Below are 16,803 nucleotides of genomic sequence, written 5' to 3' on the forward strand. Positions count from 1 at the left end.
CTGCCACCGCGCAGATCCGCGCCCTCAGGGAAGTGGAAGGCGGTTGGGTTTTCGCGCCCCGCCTCTCTCCTGGCACGCCTGGCGGTGGGGGTGGGGTGTGTCCTCCTGCCCCGAGAGGCCTGGTCGCCATCTCCATGTCCTCCTTGCCGCTCTCCCGACGCTCCGAAGAATGCTAATGTCACCCGAGGAGACTGGGAGGAACTATGGGCTGAACCTTCCGTTAGGAAAAAGCTCTTAATTTTCAAATCCGGGTATCATAGGGCTGGAGTCATCAACTTTGGTAAGCACTCCCAGGAAACCTGTTGCAAGGCCCCTAACTGGGGTCTGAGGTGTGGGGAATGTATCCCTTTATATGTGTATCCAAATTCCCTATTCATATAAAAACACCAGTTATATTTGATTAGGGCCCACCCTAATAACCTCATTTTAACCTAATTAATTCTTTAAAAACCCTATCTTCAAATGTTGTCCCATTTTGAGCTGCTGAAGGTTAAGATATTAACATATAACCTCATCCCAAACCTGGCTTTCTGAGTCTTCTGACATTTCCCTGGGGCTTGGAAGTAGAGGGGAGGTTGCAAGTAATCCAGTTCAAAGTATTCTAGTTCAGAGGACTGACAGTGCATGAAAATGTCCCTGGTCCCACTTGTATGCAGCATAGGAAATGTTGAAAAGACTGTACAGGTCAATGAATCTGATGTGGCAAATTTCAAGGAAAGTAATTCAAACACAAGGTGGGGTCCCAGCTTAATGTCTATTGAATTTGACTTCCATTTGGCAGCTGCCCATCGGGCAAGGAGAGAATTGAAGGTGACTCAGATAGCAGGAGGATATCAGGTGTGTGTGCCTAAGCAGTTGGCTAGAATCCAGGGCAGAGAGAAACTTCCCTGTCTCCATTGCTCTGTTCATCTATACATAATCCTCTCCCCAATAAATAACTGAGATCATCACTTTACATCAGGAACTAAATTACTAAGACTGTGCCCAACATAATATGCAGGAGGTATTGCAGACCTGGAATCCCAAAATCAGAAAAGCTCAGAATTAAATTAAAAATCTCCTGCTCCCCTAAGTTCCTTGGAAATATTCCTTAACTTTATAGATAGACTCATCTAGTTTAATACCTTACCTCTCCTCTTTGCATTCTGTAAGGGGAATGACTAAATAGACATCTGTTGGGCCATTCGGAAGTTGCCTTTGGGGGATGCAGGAGAAGCCCTGAAACCAAGCAAACATTTTCACTTAGAGGAACTCCTTCTTAGCAAGAAATATCTTTGAAATCACTAGATTATCTTAAAACTTATGTTTGTTTTCATATAAATATGCTTTAAACAAATTTGTGAATAAATTATTTAACATTCTCCCAAAACCCACCAAGCAAAATTGATACTTAAAGGAGTTATGCCATATTTATCTTTTGAAACCATATTTAGCTTTGAAACCCCCATCACACCTCTGAACACTGGAACTTGACACCAGTTTCCTGTCACACCACTGAAAACCTGTCCTAGTAAGAAGTGTTACAGTAGAAGAAATCTAGACATAAAATTAATATTGCTAGGGCCTGAAAATACAATATTTACAAAATAATGAGAAATGGTAGATCAGGGATACTGTGGAAGGTTGAAAAATGAAGGTTGTTCTCCAGAAAAATTCCCTGGAGACAGGTGGTAGGGCTGCTATAGTAAAGAACCATAGAAAGGGTGACAAACAAAAGAAAATTATCTCCTCACATTTCTTGAGGCTAGAAGTCAAGATCAAAGGTTGATTTCTTCTGAGACTGTGTCCTTCACTTGTAAATGTCTGTCTTCATGTTCACATGGCGTTCACTCTCTATATCTGTCTGTGTACAAATTCCCTATTCTATTAAGGACACTAGTTATATTTGATTAGAGCCTACCCTAATGACCTCATTTTAACTTAATTACCTCTTTAAAGACCCTATCTCCAAATACTGTCACATTTTGAGCTTCTGAGGGTTAATATGTCAGCATATGAATTTAAGGAGGGATACAATTCAACCCCTAACAGATAGAGGAAAAAAGATGTTTTTCTTTATCTATTTGGGGGCTGGGAGGGAGGAGGTTGATAGTGAGGGTTGCTGTAACTCTCATTAGGGCAAATTGAACAATGTCAGCATAGGGTCTGGGGCAGCATAGGAAGATTACATTAACTAGAAGGAAAACTACAGGCTAGTGGAAAGCTCTGAAGTTTATGGGCCCAGTTGTGTTTTTATGTTTTACTGTAACAAGTGGTTCTCAATCATGGGCAACTCTCCCTGCTCGCACCCCCCACCCGCCACTCCTCCTAGAGGACATTTGACAATGTCTGGAGACGTGGTTATCACAACAAAAGTTGTGCAAATTGCACAGGACAACCCAACTCAACTAAGTATTACCTAGCCCAAAATGTCAGTGGTGCTAAGACTGAGAAACCCTTCTGTAAGAGGTGATAAAAGACCAGTGAAAGATGATAGCAACCATATGGTTGAACTTACCAGTCTCTGGTTATAATATCAAATGACTTCTTGGTAAGTTATAAAAGAAGCAAATAAATTTGGTAGCTAACTAATGATGTTCACTCACAAACATTGCTAAGCTCCAAAAACATACTAGTTGCCGAAGGTACAGCAACAGAGAAAAAAAAATCTTCAAAAACTAAAGTCTAACATGCAGGAGTGATATGATAATGCATCATTTTAGGACTTTCATAGCATTTTCACAATCATTTACTGTGATATAAAGTACAGAGACAAGGGCAAGGCCTCCAACTTCAAGTTCTCTGGTTGGGTAAAAGTCAATCATTTTACACAATAATATTTTGAATAACATCTTCTGCATCTTTATTTCCCATCTCTTGCCATTGAGTAGGTGCCAGTTATTCAAGAATGATGCATTCCTCTATTCTCCCCTCAAAATGATTTCTTCTTTTCTTTTTCTTTTTTAAAAAAACCCCTTTCTTTTCTTTTTGCTCATAAAACATTTGCTTATCTTCTTTCACCATTCCTTATATTGTACAAACAGTGGTCATGAATAGCATGATTGAGCAAGCGTATAAGATTTGCCAGGTGCTGTCACATCTCAGTTAACTCTAGAAAGTATGTGTAATGTTGTAGAATATACAGTTTTTAAAGTGTAATATTAATAGCACTTTCACTTTCATAATATTTAATCTCTGCTTAAAATAAAATGAAAAATGTTTTTTAAAATGTTGTAGAATATATATTTGATCTTTGACCCTGTTCCCTGGCATACTACTCCTAAAATCCTTAGAATCCCCAAAGTGATGTCTGTTTATATGCTATGAAGTAGCAGTTGCCTGGCAGCCCTAAGTGACTTCAAGATGGGACTGGTCACCAGAAAGACCAACACAGGGTTAGAAAGTTGGGGGCTTCCTTTTTTTTTTTTTTTTTTTGAGTTGGAGTCTCACTCTGTCGCCCACATTGGAGTGCAGTGGCATTCTCATGGCCATCCCAGCGTCGACCTGCTGGGCTCCAGCCATCCTTCTGTCTCAGCCTTCCAAGTAGCCAGAATAGGCACACATTACCACGCCCGGCTAGAAAGTTGGGTCTTTCAGCCACATCACTCAGTGGGATGGGGGAGGGGAAAGGGGCTGAAGGTTAAATTGATCACCAATGGTCAGTGGCTTAATCAGTCATGCCTACATAATAAAGCCTTCCTAAAAACCCAAAAGAACTGGGTTCAGAGAGCTTTCAGATATCTGAAAACGTGGAGGTTCCTAGAGAGGGGTGCACACTAGGTGAGGGCATGGAAGCTTTGTGCTTCTCCCCCCATACCTTGCCCTATGCATCTCTTCATCTGTGTCCTTTGTTAATAAAGTGGTAACCTTAAGTAAATGTTTCCTTAAACTCCGTGAGCCACTCTAGCAGATTAATCAAATCCAAGGAGGGGGTGATAACCCTGATTTATTGCCAGTAGGTCAAAGGCACAAGTGAAACAACCTGCAGCATCAGAGGTGGGAGGAGTGCAGTCTTATGGGACCGAGCCCTCAAACTGTGGGAGCTGACGCTAACTCCAGGTAGATAGTTTCATAACCAAACTAAATTGGAGAACACCCAGCTGCTGTCCCCTACAGAACTTATTGCTTGCTTGCTGATGGAAAGAAATCCCTTACGCATTTGGTCACAGAAGTCCTTTCTATTGATTGGGGTTGTGTGAAAGCAGGGGAAAAATAGTTTTAATTTTTCCATACTCGGTATGATAATGATCCCTGTTTTACAGAGGAGAAACTGAGGATCAGAAACATTCATAAACTTGCCCAAACTCACATAGCTAGTGACTAGTTATGGTAAATATGATGATGGACTATTTCAACTCCCATTCCATCATCTATTGGGAACAATTGGAATGCTAAAAAAATCACATTTCCCAGACAATTTTGCATCTAACATATTAAAAAACAAATTGAGCTTCTGCCAATCAGATGTGTTCCTGCTCAGTGTGGCAGGTGGAAAGTGAAACAGTAATTGTTCTGCTTCCAGTCCCGCTGACATGAGGGTTTGTGGCAGCTAGATTCCAAGTATGGATCTAGGCACCAGTTTCATGGGCATGAGAGCCACTGGGGTGGTAGCAGCAAGGGAAGAGCAGGAGTGGTTCCCTAAATTCTGTCCTTTGTCTATGGTGGTATACCCTGATATCAGTAGCCAGTGAGGGCTCTCCAAGTTCTGTTCCACCATCCTTTATAAGACTTTTTTCAACTGATAATTGTAGATTTGAATGTATTTGTAAGAAATAATGCAATGACATGATCACATGTTCAAAAACTATAGTGCAGTATCACAAGTAGGATATCAACATTGACAGAATTTACTAGTCTTATTCAGAGTTCCCCAGTTTTTATACTCATTTGTACAAGTGTGTGTACATTTAGCTCTAAACTGTTTTATTGAGTGTGTACATTTATGCGTTCATCACCACAGTCAGGATTCCCAAACCACAGGATGACACATGTTGCCCTTTTATAATGATACCACCTTCTTCCCACCCATAACTCTAACCCCCAGAAACCACAAATCAGTCCTCCAGTTCTAAAATTTTGTTATTTCTGGCTGGGCCACTGTGGCTTTCACCTGTAATCTCAGCACTTTGAAAGGCCAAGGTCAGAGGACAGCTTGAGGCTAGGAGTCATAGACCAACCCCAGCACATAGTGAAATCCTGTATCTGCCCCCAAAAAGCTAAAATTTAAAAATTTGTCATTTCAGAAAGTGCATACCAAAAAAGCCAATCCCAAAAGATTACAAGTTGTAAACAAAATCATAAAATTTGTAATTTTGGGGGATTGGTTTTTTAACTCAAGTTTCCTAGAGATTTATCCAAATTGTATGTTGATATTTTATTTATTTTAATTGTTGGTTAGTATTCCATGGTATGGAGGTACCATTGTTTGTTTAACCATTCACTTATTGAAGGATATCTAGACTGTTTCCAGTTTGGGGCTGCTACAAATAAAGCTGCTGTGAACATTTATGTAAGGGTTTTTGTGTGAATGTAAATTTTCTTATTGCCCAAGAGTACAATTGCTGGGACCTATCGTGATTGCATATTTAGTTTTTTTATTGCCAAATTGTTTTCTTGTAAGGATACTGTAAATAAAGAATTCCCTGCATTAAAACACTTTCTGCTTGAAATACTTGTAGCACTTTCTGTGTGTAGCTCTAACCCCTGCCTGGCATAGTGGAACAGACAATATTCACACTTCAGACTCAGTGTACTTAACCAAGACTGAACACCCAATGAGATGGTTTCATGTGTGTGTGAAATGTCAAAGGGTTGGGGAAACAGAAAGCATACAGGGGAGAAGTAGAGACCACTTCCTTTTTACCTTCCCTCTATTGCAAGATTTGCCCCGCTTTTCCGGTTCAAGAAATAAACAGATTTAGAAGCACTGAATTTTGAAATAAAATCTTACAAAAGATTTGCTGGCCAGAAGACAACTTAGATCCCTGTTTTTTCACCTGACTAAAATTACATTGCATGAATATTTCTTAGCAGAAGCAGCAGGGTTTTTGAAGCAGAATTGGAAGGCAGTAGGGTAGCTCTGAAATTCCTGAAGGCTTCCTGAAATTGGTCACCTCAACTTTGAAGTATCCTATTCTACTAATGAAATCATACTATGGCAAGTTTTTTGGATGATGCATTTAGAAAAGGGGAGAAAAGTATTTAAAATAATTGATGACATTTATTCCTATTATGTCCTCATTTGTGTAATTTTCTATTAGATAGCTCTTTGTCTTCAGGCAAATGAGTATTAGAAGTATGAATTCTGGATCCTATACATACCCCTTTCTCTAGCAGGACATGTATGTGTGCCAAAAGGCATTTTGTCTCTAACTCCTTTATTTTTTAATTTCCAATTTTTTTAGTTGGACCAATGGTTTTCAAGCTTGATAAACTATTCATTGAAAAAGTGTTATTGGGAAAGTTTTCCACTCTGGTAATCTCAATTTCTCAATGTTCTAAAACCCAGGGAGCAGAGCCTTGGAATCATTGCTACACTGTCTAATTAGAACCTCTCTAGGAAGACAACATTGTTTTCCCATTAGTGGCATGAAACCCAGTTGGGAAAAGCAAGTGAAGGTTTAAGTCCTCCTTGGCCCTATTTTCAGCATTTTCCTTTCCTTTCAGGATTTGAGAACATATGCATGCCCATTCCTCCTTTTCTGACATTTCTTAAAGCCCTGCTCAATAAAAGTGAATCTCCAATAATATAAAACACTAGAGATGAAGTAATACATTGTTCTTTAAATTAGATGAGATAATAAAACACCCTTGACTGACTATGGAAACTTTCCAGTTCCTGGATACTAGTCTGATCCTTATAATATGTCAAAATCGCCTCAAGGCTAAGATATTTGTCCCATTTTTAACTCTAAGTACTCTGATGCCAGAGAAACATTACCATTTTGAACTAAACGTGTTCAAGATGCTGTCATAAATCTCAAGCTCCTCCAGGCTGAGTCCACTTCACATAGTAATGGCTTCCAATCTTCTTTCTAGTATTTTGATGCCTGGTAAAGGGCTTGGCTGGGGTCCTAAATCTACATAGCTAACAGAGAAACATAAGAATTGTAAAGGCAAGCACCACAAATCCTATGCATTAGACAACTTTGATCCTAATGATTTTTTTAAATGGCCCCCTCCTTCCCAGCAAGAGAGATCTTCTATCAACCTCTGGGAGGCATGCCTTAAGGAATTCACCATAGAAGAGTGCTAATATGTGTCTGGTCTCTGTCCTGGATTGTGTCCTAATCGTTAATGAGAAGACCCACTTTTTTGATTTGACAGTGGATAGAACCACTAAATAATCCTCAGAGCAACTCTGGGATAATATGTCCCAAATTCTTAAGCAAACTGTGATCCCTAAAAAAGCAAGCTCATCCTCTGGGAACCTTACCAAAGAGTAGTAAACATAAACATTGGTAGGGACAGAACCTCCAACCATCAACAAGCAGTGGAGGTAGTTGGGGTGAAATCAGTATCACCTATGGTCCTGGCAAGATATGTGGTAGCAAATAATCATTATGACAGACATTACAGCTTGACCACCAATACAAAGAGTGTTCAGCAAGTGTTCAGTGAAAGAACTGAGAGGCGAATGCTGAATAGCCTAAAGCCATCATAATAATTCCATTATTCTTGAAGGATAGTAGAATAGACATCTTATGCAACCCTAGTCAATGAGATGTGATGGGTGGGATTATTCTGCTGTTGAGTCCCTCTTGTCCACCTCCTATGGGAGATTTCTTCAGGTTAGTGTTGGTGAGATTCAACTAGATCTTGTCTGACTGCTGTGTAACAAACAGCTTACAATTATGTAGATCAGTCATTCAGGTAGGACTCTGCTGGGCAGTTCTTCTCCTTACAATATCAACTGGGTTCACTTGGTGGTATTCAGATTGTGTCTAGTATGGTCTAGAGAGTCCAAAAATTCACTCACAGTCTGGTGCCTTAGCAGGGAAGACTGGAAGTAGATTCAGCTGGGATCTAAGACAGACTTCTTTCTCCATCTGGCCTCTCTGTAGGTTCCCAATATGGTCCCTTCAGCATGGTAAACAGCTTACACAATGGTTCAGGACTATCAAGAGTAAGGATTCTAAAAGACCAAGGAAGAAACTGCAAGGCGCCTAATGGCTAATCCTTGAAGTCTCAGAACATCACTTCCCTTTCACATTCTATTAGTCAAAGCAAGACACTAAGTAAGATCAATCCAAACTCAAAGAGGAGGAATTAGAGTCTACTTCTCAATGGAGGGAGCAGCATACAGAGAAGGAAAGAGTGGACAATGACCCTCTTTGGAAAGTATCTCAGACCATCCTTGGACCACCTCAATTTACATGCCTTCCTCATGCAAAATATACTCACCCCTTATGTTAACTTTCTATGCTGCATCAAATTACCACAAAGTTAGCAGCTTTAAATAATACACAACTATTACCTCACAATTTCTATGAGGAGTCTCAGCACAGCTTACTAGGTCTTCTGCTCAGTGTCTCTCATAACTGTGATCAAGATGTCAGCTAAGTTGTGTTCTCATCTGGAGGCTTGACAGGGGAATAATTTTTTTCCAAGTTCATTAGATTGGTGGCAAAATTTATTCTATTGTTGGTGTATGACTAAGAAGCCTGGCTTTTTGGTAACTTGGAAGAAACCAGCTCGGGATCCTAAAGACCGCCTGTGACTCCTCACTACACAGGTTTCCGCAACATGGCTACTCGCTTCATCAAGCCAGCTAGAAGAGTCTCTCAATCCAGTATGCTAAGATGAAGCCTTGTATAACATAACCTAAGTGAGGGAGTGATAGCCTGTCACCTTTGTCATATTCTGTTGACTAGAAGCAGGTCACAGTCCCATCCGTACTCAAGGAGAAGGGATCTCAAGAAGACATAAACACCAGAAGGTGGAAATTAATGACCCTAAGATCTATCCAACACATCCCTCCTTTGGAGGCCCAAAATTTCGTTGTTTAAACAAAAATTTTTTTTATTCCTCATGATTCTATCTGTTGGCTGGGCTCAGATTGGAAATTTTCACTTGCAACTGCAATTCCGGTTGTAATCTAGTGGCACCTGGAGCTAGAATCCTCTCAAGTCTTGGCTAGGCTAGAGGTACAAGATGGCTTCTTCTTACATGCTTTCATGCCTGGGTTTGGATGACTAGGATGCTAGGGCATGGCTGGGTATTTCTGTCTCTCTGTCCATGAAGCCTGTCCAAGTGACTACCCTGGGCTTTCTCAGAGTGTGGGAGTCTCAGAGTAGTAGGACTTCTCACATGGTAGCTAGCTTCACAAGAATAAACATTCTAACAGTTCCAGGTGGAAGCTGCAAGGCTTCATATGGTCTAGGTCCAGGAATTATGCAATGTGACTTCTGCCACAAGCCAACCCAGATTCAAGCCGTGTGGACTACTCTAGAGCATGAATTGTAGGAGGCACAGCTTACTGGGGGAGCCATTTGTGGAGACCATTGCTACTTAAAATATATCAACCTGGAAAATCAGTATAATTACCATACATGTTTTCAAAAACATGAGGTCTCGCCAAGTTGCCCAGGCTAGTCTTGAACCCAACATACTGATTGGGCTCAGTGGCTCAGCCTGTAATCCCAGCATATTGGCAGCACAAAAGAGAAGAGCCTAAGGGCAGATCTGAGAAGTCTGGATGAGGAGGAAAGAAAATGTGAAAATAACCTGGGTAGAGTTTTCTGAGGAAATGAAATTCTCTTGGGTTGCCAGGGAAATTGTGGGAGAGAATCAAATATTTTCTCTCACAAGTGTATCATTTAGATGCATATTCAGATTCCAGGCACAGTTTTCAACTGAACAACCAATGCCATATTGGTTCATTACTTAATAAAGCCAGGCATCAAACTGGCTTTTTATTAAAGCCAGTCATATAGTCACATAGAAACTGTGTACTTGTGGCAAGCCAGGGACTTGCATTGTCTGTTATCTTTCAAAACCTAAGAGGTCAGGGCTGATCACAAAAGACAGTCTGCTGAGAGCTTCTGGAAAGGATTTCCCTTCCTGAAGAGACAAGGACAGACCATTCTAGTTGTGAGTATTCTGTGGGCACAATGCCTGGAGTTGCACCAGACATCCTGTGACTATGAGAGGAAAGTCAAAATTTGTAGAGAAGCAACTCAGAACCCTAACATAATTGAGCTGCTACAGTAATAACAAACCTGGAAACTTCTTACCTCCAAACTTTTATGGTAAATAGTAAGTTCCTTACTTTTTAAGTCACTTTAACTGAATATTTTGTTCCTTGCAACTCAATGCATTCTTTTTACAATTAAAAATTTTTTTTAAAAAAAGCAAAAACATACTGGTTCAGCTTGGTGGCTCAGCCTGTAATACCAGCACTTTGGGAAGCTGAGGTGAGTGGATTGCCTGAGCCCACGGGTTCAAGACCAGCCTGGGCAACTTGGTGAGTCTCTACAATAAATTTAAAAACAAAAAAATTAGTTGGGTGTGGTAGCACATGTCTGTAGTTCTAGCTACTTGGAAGTCTGAAGCGGAAGGATCACCAGAGCCCAGTAGGTCGAGCTGGGCTGGCCGTAAGTGTGCCACTGCTCTCCAGCCTGGATGACAGAGTGAGATTCCAACTCAAAAAAAAAAAAAAAAAACTTATCTAATTTTGATCAGTGTATTCTTATTGATACATCCTTCCAAACCACCAAGTAGTGGAGAAGAAAGGAACCTGGCAGCCACAATAGAAGAACTTTAATGGTTGCTACGAATATATCAGCATTTGGCACCCTGCCAGGGAAGTTTGGGGCTTTTGGGGGCTTACTGGTTGGAAATTCACACTCTTAACTAAGAGAAACAGTCTCCCCTTTTCTAAGCCTAGCTTGATGTAGGAAAACCTAATATTATATTTTAGGGGATTCATTCATAATAAACAAAACTTGGTGTTATCTCCATCTGTTTCACACATTATTACCAAATCCAGAATTACAGTAAAATGCCTTTTTGTCTTAGCCTCCCAGGAGCGCTGTGACAAAGCACCACAAATTTGATGACTTAAAACAAATGTATTTACGGTCTGAAGGCTAGAAGTCTAAAGGCAAGGTGTCAGCAGGATCATGCCCTCTCTGAAAACTCTGGAGAAGGATCTTTCCTGTCTCTTCCTAGCTTTTGGTAGTTGCTGGCCATCCTCCCCGTCCCTTGTCTTACAGACACATCACCACAATATTTGCTCTGTCATCACATGGTGTTTTCCCTGTGTGTGTGTGTGTGTTCAAATTTCCCTCTTTTTATAAGGGTACTTATTTTATTGGATTTGGGGTCTACCCTACTCTAGTATGAGTTCATTTTAACTTGATTACATCTGTAAAGACCCTATTTCCAAATAAGGAGTACCAGAGGTTAGGACTTTAACATATCTTTGGGAAGACTCAATTCACTCCACAGCAGTCAAGTCTACTAAAGCACTGATGTGGTAATGAAAATCACCCTCAATTGGAACTTTCTAATAAACTATATTGGCAGCACAAAAGAGTAGAGCCTAAGGGCAGATCTAAGAAGACTGAATGAGGAGGAAGGAAAATGTAAAAATAACCACGGTAGAGTTTTCTGAGGAAATGAAATTCTCTTGAGTTGCCAGGGAAATTGTGGGAGAGAATAAAATATTTTCTTCATTGAGCACTTAATAACTTGATAACCTTTGGATGAAACATTGCATGTATTGTTCCAGTATTCCTCACAACCCTGCAAGACAGGAAGTATCTCGATTTTTCTTTTATTAGATAAGGAAGTTGGAGAACAGGGAAGTTAAGTCAACTGCTTAAATAATATTTAGTAAACAAATGGGAGAGCCATTATTGAATGAAAGCCACCTCTGTCTGACAGCAAAGTCCACAGTCTTTTTGTTCCTGAAAGTAATCCTGCTCTGTCAACAAATAATTATTGCATGCCTACTATATGCTGATACAGGACCCAAAGGTGTATCAGGATAGATGCCACCAAACTGCCTTTGACAAAGGTTATCATAGTTTACGTTTCCACTTGCAGTGTATGAAACAGTGTGATTCCTCAGACTGTTCTCAATACTGAATGCTCAATCTGGAATTCTTCAAAATTGGTAAAAAATGGTATCATGCTTTAATTTGCATGTATTTTATTATTAGTGAAGTTGAACATCTCTTCAGATGGCTATCTGACCATTTCTTTTTTTTTTTTGTAATTGCCTTGTCATATATTTTGCCCATTTTTCTCTTGGATTGGTTATCTTCTTATAGATTGAAGCTTTATATATGATAGATATCAACACTGTGTCATTTTATATGTGACAGATATGTCCTCTCATTAAGTTGTTTTTCATTTTGCTTTGTTTCTAGGAACTTACTTATGAGGTCTGACAAGTAATTTCATGAACTTACCACTGTGTGCTTACATTGGAAGCACCGTACAAACAACTCAGTAAGGTTTCATTACCTTACTTCAATGTCTCACAGCTATGTTTGTGTTGACATGTGGTGGTGTCTTGCTGAGTGGTGTGCATTATTGTTGTTGCATGTTTTTGCGTGTCATTGTGAGAATGTTGGAGATTGATTTAAAGCAATGACCCTTAAATATCTTGTTAAACTTGGCAAGAGTAGAAATGAAATCAGGGACGTGTTAGTTCAAGTTTATGGGAATAATGCCATGAAGGAAACAGCAGTGTACAAATGGATTAATTGTTTTTCTGAGGGAAGAGAAAGCATCACTAAGGAAGTGAGGTCAGAATAGCCAGTACCAAGCAGAACTGATGAAAAAATTGCAAAAATTAATCGAATTGTACATCAAAATGTCAGCTGACGTGAGAAGCATAGCAGACTAAATAAACATCAATAGAGAAATAGTTAAGAAAATCTTGGCATGAGAAAGGTATGTGCAAAAAATGATCCTGAAAGAGCTCTTGTGTTATGACAATATACCAGCTCACATAGTACTGTCTGTGAGGGAGTTTTTAGGCAGCAAAAAAATAACTGTGTTGGAATCCCCTCCCTACTCACCTGATCTGGCCTACAAAGACTTTTTTATTTTACCCAAAGATAAAGAAAATATTGAAAGGAAGAGATTTTGATGACACTCAGGACATCAAGGGTAATACAATGACAACTCTGATGGCCATTCTAGAAAAAGAGTTCCAAAATTGCAAGACTTCATCTCTACAATAAATTTAATTGGACTAGGTGCTCGCGTTGGTGCATAGCTTCCCAAACAGAGTACTTCAAAGATGACCTATTGATATTCAGCAATGAGGTATGTAGAACTTTTTCTAGAATGAGTTCACGAAGTGCTAGGATTGTAGGCATGAGATACTGTACCTGGTCTCCTATTAGATTTCTGTTCAGGTTTTATCATTTAAGTTGCTGTGAGTGGGAATTATTTTTCCTGCTATTTCTTATTGGTTATTGCTAAAATATAGAAAACCAAGATATAGAAACCATTGATTTCTATATCTTGATAATTTTCTTTACTCTATTGGTTTTCACAATAATCTGTTCTTTATATTTTCCCTAAAGTCCTCTCTTTTCTAATAAGTTAGTTCCACCTCTTTTGGATTTCTAGTACTTTTAAAAAATTATATGTATAAGATCAGGCACAGTGGCTCATGCCTATAATCCCAGTACTTTGAGAGGCTAAGGTGAGAGTACTGCTTGAACCCAGAAGTTCAAGACCAGCCTGGGCAATATGGCAAGACTTCATCTCTACAATAAATTTTTTTCTAATTAAAAAATTAGCCAAGCATGGTGGTGTGCACCTGTAGTCCCAGCTACTTGGAAGATGGAGGTGAAAGGATCCCCTGAGTCTAGCAGGTTGAGGCTGCAGTAGCCATGATCATACCGCTGTGCTCTAGTATGGTCGACAGAATGAGCTCCAACTCAAAATAATAAAAATTATATATGTATACATGGATATTTTAATAGACTTTATTTTTTATAGCAGTTTTTATTTACAACACAACTGAGCAGAAGGTACGGAGAGTCCCTGTATACTTTTTGCCCCAACACACCCACATCCTCTTCCACTATCAACTTCCCCAACCAAAGTAGTATATTTGTATGATGGTTAATATGAGATGTGAACTTGACAGAACTGAGGGAAATCTAGATAGCTGGTGAAGTCTTGTTCCAGGCATGTGTGAGGGTGCTTCCAGCAGAGATTGAAGTGTGAGTCAGTGAAATGGGAGAGGAAGACCCACCCTCTTTGTTGGCAGTGTCATCCAATTGGCAAGCAGAAAAAGGGGGTTAAGCAGCTTGCTGAATTTCCTCACTCTCACTGTCCTTTCCTTGTGGGATGCTTTGCTTCCTTTCCTCCTGCCCTTGGACATCAAACTCCAGATTCTTCTGCCTTTAGACTCTGGGACGTGTACCAGTAGCTTCCTGAGGGCTCTAGAGCCTTCCACCTCAGACAGGAGGCTGCACTGTGACTTCCCTGGTTTTGAGTCTTTCAGACTTGGACTGAGCCACATTATCAGCTTTTCTCATTGCCCAGTTTGCAGATGGCCTCTCATGGGACTTCATTTTGTGGTTCTGTGAGCCAATTCTCCCTAAAAAATTCCCTTATATGTACACATATCCTAGTAGTTCTGTCCTTCTGGAGAACCCCGACTAATACAATTTTTTAGAATCAATGAACCTAGATTGACACATCATTATCATCCAAAGTCCACAGTTTGTATTAGGTTTCACTCTTAGTGTCATACATGTTATCGGTATGGACAAATGTATATTGACATGTATCCACCATTATAGTATCAAACAGGACAGTTTTACTGCCATAAAGATCCTCTGTGCCCTACCTATTCATCCCTCCTTCTCTCCTCCGCCCCCCACCCCCAACTTCTGGCAACCACTGATCCTTTTTACTGTATTCATAGTTGTGTCTCTCTCGGAGGTCATATTGTTGGAATCATACAGGATATAGACTTTTCAGACTGACTTCTTTCACATACTAACATGCATTTAAGGTTCCTCCATATCTTTCCATGGCTTAATAGCATATTTCTCTTTAGCGCTGAATTATATTCCATTGTCTGGATTCACCAGAGTTTATTTATTCATTCACCTAGTAAAGGACATCTTGGTTGCTTCCAAGTTTGGAATTTTATTTTATTGCTATGGTACATATGAGTACATATGACGATTTGCTACATAAATAAATTGCATGTGGGTGAGGTCTGGGCTTTTAGCGAGACCTCTCTCCCCCTAGTAGTGGACATGGTACTCAATGGGTGGTTGTGTGCCTCTTATCCCTCCTTTAACAGTGCCCAGCACTGTTGTTGTTCCCACCTTTGTGCTTGCATGCCCAATGTTTAGGGCCCTCTTATGAGTGAGGGTTTGTAATTTTTTGTTTCTGTGATAATTCCTTTAGAATGATAGTCTCCAGCAGTGTCCATGTTGCTGCAAAGGACATTATTTGGTTCTTCCTTATGGCTGCACAATATCCATCACGTATATGTACCACATTTTCTTTATTCAGTTCACATTCTGTGGGCATCTGGGTTGGTTCCATGTTTTTGCTATTGTGAATAGTATTACAATGAACATACTTGTGCAGATGTCTTTTTAGTAGAGTGATTTGTGCTCCTCTGGGTATATTCCCAGAGATGGGATTGCTGGAACATATGGTAGCACACTTTTTAGTTCTTTGAGAAAATGCCACACTGCTTTCCACAGAGATTAAACTAGCTTACATTCCCACCAACAGTGTAGAAATGTTTTCTGTTATTTATAGCCTCACCGATACCTGTTGTTTTGTGACTTACTGATGATAGCCATCCTGACCTGTTGGGGTGATAGCTCATTGTAGTTTTGATTTGCATTTCTCTGATGATTAGTAAACCTGAACATTTTTTCATATGCTGTTGGTTGAGAAGTGTCTGTTCATATTCTTTGCTCATTTTTTAATGGGCTTATTTGGTTTTTACCTGTCAATTTGTTTGAGTTCCTTGTAGATCCTGGATGTTAGGTCTTTGTCAGATACATACCTTCCAAATATTTTTTCCCATTCTGTGGGTTGTCTCTTTAGTCTCTTGATGGTTTCTTTTGCTGTACAAAAACTTTTTAGCTTGATAAGATCCCATCTGTCAATTTTAGATTTTCTGGAATTTGCTTTTGAGGACTTGGCCATGAATTCCTTGCCTATTGTGATGTCCAGGAGAGTGTTCCTTAAGTTTTCTTCTAAGATTCTTATAGTTGGAGGTTTCACATTTAAGTCCTTGATCCATTCTGAGTTAATTTTTGTTTACAGTGATAGGTAGAGGTTCAGTTTCATTCTTCTGCATGTGGTAAGCCAGTTTTCCCAGCACCATTTGCTAGATTTGGTTTCATTTTCCCAATGTTTGTTTTTCTCAGCTTTGTTGAAGATGAGTTGGTTATATTCCCAGATTCTTTGTCTTATTCCATTGTTCTGTGTGTTTATGTACTAGTACCATGCTGTCGTGGTTACTGTAGCCTGGTAGTAAAGTTTGAGGTATAGAAGTGTGCTACCTCCAGCTCTGTTCTTCTTGCTGAGGATTACTTTAGCTATCTGGGTTCTTTTTTGCTTCCATATGAATCCCTGTGTTGTCTTTTATAAGTCTGGTAAAATGATGCTGGTAATGTGATAGAGATTGTGTTGATCTGTAGATTGGGCATCTTTCACACTTAAGGGAAATAAAAAGACAAGAGCAATCCAATTCAAGAATTAGTAGAAAAATGTAAATCATTAAAATAAAGTCACAGTACAATGAAATAGAGACTTTAAAAGTCATAGACAGGATCAATGAGACAAAAAGCTGGTTCTTTGCAATAAAAA

This window comes from Carlito syrichta, unplaced genomic scaffold (genome assembly GCF_000164805.1).
Source record: "Carlito syrichta isolate Samal-C Ts95f unplaced genomic scaffold, Tarsius_syrichta-2.0.1 Scaffold288944, whole genome shotgun sequence".
In the NCBI taxonomy this organism is placed as follows: domain Eukaryota; kingdom Metazoa; phylum Chordata; class Mammalia; order Primates; family Tarsiidae; genus Carlito; species Carlito syrichta.